The following is a 4,665-nucleotide window of genomic DNA, read 5'->3' on the forward strand; positions in this document are numbered from 1 at the left end:
TTCTGGACTCGGCGGAAGGCTGAGGGGTGACCGGTGGCCGCGGTGGTGCTCGTCGGCGGCGGTGGGTGTGTTTGGTGGTGCTGCACTGAGAAAGCAGAGGAGGGGAAGAGGTCCAGGGGGAGAGGGAAGAGGTGCAGGGGGGTGCCGGGCATCTCCAGGCGAGCAGCTGGACTCGCGGGGACGCTGCCAGCGCGAAGCAGGAGGTGGAGGCCTCGCAGCGCGCGCGTGCGTCTTCGCCTCTGCCTACTGGCAGAGGAAGACGACGAGCGAGGAGGTAAGTGGGCTGGGCCTAGCTGGGCCGGTCCTGTTGGGCCACCAGGTAAGTGGACCAGGTGAGTTCTGCTCTTTTTTTTAATTTTTCTGTTCTGTTTCCCTTTCCATTTTATTTTGCCACTGTTTTCAAATTCAAAATAATTTCAAACAGTGCCAAAAAATTCTGAGATATTTTATGTTACCTCTCTAGACTAATCCAAAAGTACATAAAACATTTCAAAGCATTTGAAAATATATTCATTATATATTATGAATGTATCCCCAAATTCAAATAGATTATTGATTTAAATTCAAAGACCAAATAATTCCTTAAAAATGTTCCAGAATTTTGGTTTGATATATAAGTCTTGCCAAAATTCACAAAACTATTTTTAGGGCATTTTGGATTCACAGAATGCAATTTAAAGGGTGCTTGCCCTTCTTTTAATCAGATTTCTGAGGTTTCAACAATCCTCAATTCAAGTTTCAGAAATTTAGACATGATGCACACATGACTAGCTAGTCTAGGTCATACCAGAACTAGGGATGTGACACCTTCCCCGCTGCGGGTGGTTCTTAACTCCGGCGAGACCCACCACCACCTGAAAATTGACTGACCCAAAAAGTCAATTCAGTTGACTGAAGTGTAGCTAAATCGGAGCAGAGCAGGAGCACCCGCAAGGGGGAGAGCAACAACGCGAGCAAGCGAGCGAGAGCCGAAACAGCAACAGCACGAAGCAAGTGAGCGAGAGCTCGGGCAGCAGCATGAGCGAGCGAGCGAGTGAGAGCCAGAGCCGCAGCAGCAGCGCGAGCGACTGAGCGATAGCCGGAGCAGCAGCAACAGATCCGGCTGGTATGGACGCCGCCGCCAAAGGGGCCTCGCACTGGGGATAGCCACTGTGAAGATGACGCCCGCGGCACCGGCTACGAGGTAGCCGCTCCATGGGGGTGCAGGATGGAGCACCGTCGGCGCCGGGAGGTCGAGTTAAGGAGAAGGTGTGATGCGATGCATGTACAACCTCTTTGGTGGCGCCGAGTAGGCCTCGGCTTCGTCCAAGGAGTCGGTGAGGATGCTGTGGTTCCGGTGGAGCAGGTTAAGGCGGCGCTGTGGGGATGGAGCAGCCGCGATAGATGAGGCGATCGTCGGAGCAGCTCCTTGGAGGTGGAGGACGGGGCGGCTGAACCGGCGGGACGACGGGATGGACGACGGATCCTCATCCGGGGAGGCGGATGAGGGACATCGAGCTGTTTCGGTGGATGACGCCGTCGGGGAAGAGGCTCCGGCTGGGCAGCGCTGAGGTGGCGGATGGAGGAGGGAGGGTTTCGCGGCTGGAGCGGAGAGGTTATGGTGGCCTGGGATTTCGAATGGCGAAAAGGAGGCGATGGGAGGGGGGACCATGACTTAGTTACGCGCTTGTCCAAAATGCAGGGTGTGTTACAAAAGTGCCCCCATCGATTTGAACTAGTGGCTCTTTAGGCTCAGGGATAGAAGGGGGATTTCGCGTGTCGGGATTTGGCAGCTGGAGGGAGTTTTCGCACGCGTTGTAATTTCGGGATCGCAAGGCACGGGTTGTGAAGGCCCCAGTTTTGGGAGCACGATATCAGAATTTTCGGGATATAACAAGGCGCGGGTTGGATTTTAGGGGCAAGTCTAACGTGTAATATTGCACTTGTACGTACCAAATCAATTCGCACTTCCCTCAATTAAAAAAATGAAAAAAATAAAACTATTCACACGACACAAAGAGAGAGTCTTGTCCCACTTTACTATACAAATGCTATTAAAAGCTACACAAAGAGAGATAGTATGAATCCATGTTATGTCCAATTAAATTTTTTCGCTGGATGTATAATGCATGTAACCTACTCATACCAACATTTTAGTGAATTCCAAATGTTTATACTATAGCTGCAATTCGAACTGAATTTGAATTCGTTTCTCTATTTTAATAAGAATCTACAATCATGAATGTTGCCAACTTTAACCATCATTCATGTATTACCTTAACAACACACCACATGATTACTATAGAGATAGATATGAACTATGTGTACTATATGAACTCGAATTCAATCTTTTGAATACACTTGACGTTGATTCCAAATAATAGTACATTTGATGTACTAACTATATATTCATAATCTAAACCATGTTCCATACGTACACCGTGTTTATCACACAAAGTATAGTGCCCCGCACCCTACATTATGACAAGTATTTAGCCCTGAGCTACAAAAGCCACACATTAGCCCAAATTATAATCAATGTTCTACATTATGATATCTTCTTCAAGTATTCATCTCCACTTTTTTATAATGAATTATGATCTATGTTCGTCTTGAACACCTTCACGATCCTCTTCTCTCTGTAGCTAGCTAGCGCTAATTTTCTATCGTGCATGCACACGCCCGCCCCCTCTCACCCTCCCTCAGCGTCCCCTCCATCGCACATGTTCATTATTTCTCTTTAGGTCGTTCACCCGCGGTGTGTGTAGGCCCCCCGACTCCTTCTTTCCGGCACACACTAGTCGATATACCTCTCTAGCCAAGTGTGTCTACCACAAACACATACTTCCCCTCTTCTCTTCTCACTGTCCATGCCCCCTATGTCCAATACGGTTCCACGCAGGTGCACACTCCCGCCCCTCTTTTCATCAATCTCATAGTCGCACACTCCTCCCCCTCAACATAGTAGGCCTCTCACACCACCTCCTAGCTGCACCCCTCTCCCCCTGTCTGTTTCTCCGGACCTTATTTTCTTCTAACACATGCATGCATGTATATGTACTGATCTCCCTACATATAGCTATCAGCGTTCTGGGAACGGCGGTCCACAGACTTGCCTACCTGCGGCCCGTGGCATGGCTCCACCACCGGCCCTATACGGACCATCTTCACCAGCAAACACTCAAGACCCTCGCGAGGGGCCAAGCCTCGTGTGGCAGACGGCAAGACCTCCTCAGGGGCGGCCTCCCCAGGATGGCTCGCGAGGGGCAGAGAGATCAAGGCAAGGGACACCTTACGAGGTTCCTGTGATGCAAGCCATGACGAGTGGAGCCAGGCGGGCGTCAGGCGGGCGCCAGTGCGTGCAGTGTCCTCATTTCCTCTTTGGTGCTAAAGAGGCAAGCATAGACGAGGAGTCCCGAGGCATCAGGCAAAGGTTTCCATATCGGTGCAACAAGACCAAGACCAGCAGGGCAACATGACGGAGGTCACCGTGGAGCCCAAGACGGCGTCACCACCAGAGCCTTTGGCAGGCGAAGACTACTTTTGTCAGGATAACTTGTACTAGTTGTCTCCCTACGAATTTGGCCGTTGTGGGATCCCTTCCCCCTCAATATTTGGGAAGAGGACCAAGGCCTCTATATATAGGACTAACCACCACCATAGAAGGGGATCAGCTCATCCAGATGATCCCCAACCACACAAGCTCATCGAGCACATGGACACCTCTCCTCAGGAGGCTGTTCTTCCATTGTATCTGTTCATCCTCAGCCCAAGAGGCAATCCACCACACCACACTGGAGTAGGGTATTACACCACAACGGTGGCCCAAACCAGTATAAATCTTATGTCTATCGCTCTTTGGGTTCGTCGAGCTAGGCCGTGAGATCGTGTCGAGTGCGAGCTAGAGAGGATGAGAGATCTTTGTGCGCACCCCAGTGTTCAAACCTCAAGGGTTTTGCCGGAACCCGAAATCCGACAATTGGCGCGTAAGGTAGGGGTGCGCCGAAGCCTCGCCCCCTCGACGACCTCGCTTCTCCGACCGACTCGCATGGACGCCGCCTCTTCTCCGACTAGATCGATGGGCACCCTCTGCAGCGCCGGGGGGCTTCGGGCCTTCACCCCCTCCTTGCGGCCGATGCAGTGGCCGCACAAGTTCAAGCCGGAGATTCCGCCCCGCTACGATGGTGCGGCGGATCCGGCGGCCTTTCTACTGGCATACGAGGAGGCCGTCCTAGAGGCCGGGGGGGACGATAAAGTCATGGCCAATTGGCTCCCATTGGCCCTCGCTGGCGTGCCGCGTGCCTGGCTCCTCCATCTGCCGGAATCTTCTGTGGCATCCTGGGAGGAGTTGCACGACCTCTTCATCACGTGCTTTAGGGAAATAGCAACCCCCGTCGTCGTAGCTCTCCTCAGTGGCTCGCAGGCACCGCCCTTGGACCGTCACACCAAGCCATTCCTTCACCAGATCGGCACCGCCTCCACGCGGCAGGGCCTCCTCCGGGTTGGGCGGCATCCAAGGCCGACCTGATCTTCAACTCAAGGGATCACCCAGTCACCACCGTCGGCTTGGGCGTGCTACCAATGCTTTGCACGCCCACCATCTGCAGCGTAGCCGTCACCAAGACCCTCATTGACGGCGGTGCCGGCCTCAACATGCTCTCCGGGGAGGCTTTCAGCCTCCTTCAC

This window comes from Triticum urartu, chromosome 5A, assembly GCF_056163025.1.
Source record: "Triticum urartu cultivar PI428250 chromosome 5A, HENAU_Tu73, whole genome shotgun sequence".
Classification (NCBI taxonomy): domain Eukaryota; kingdom Viridiplantae; phylum Streptophyta; class Magnoliopsida; order Poales; family Poaceae; genus Triticum; species Triticum urartu.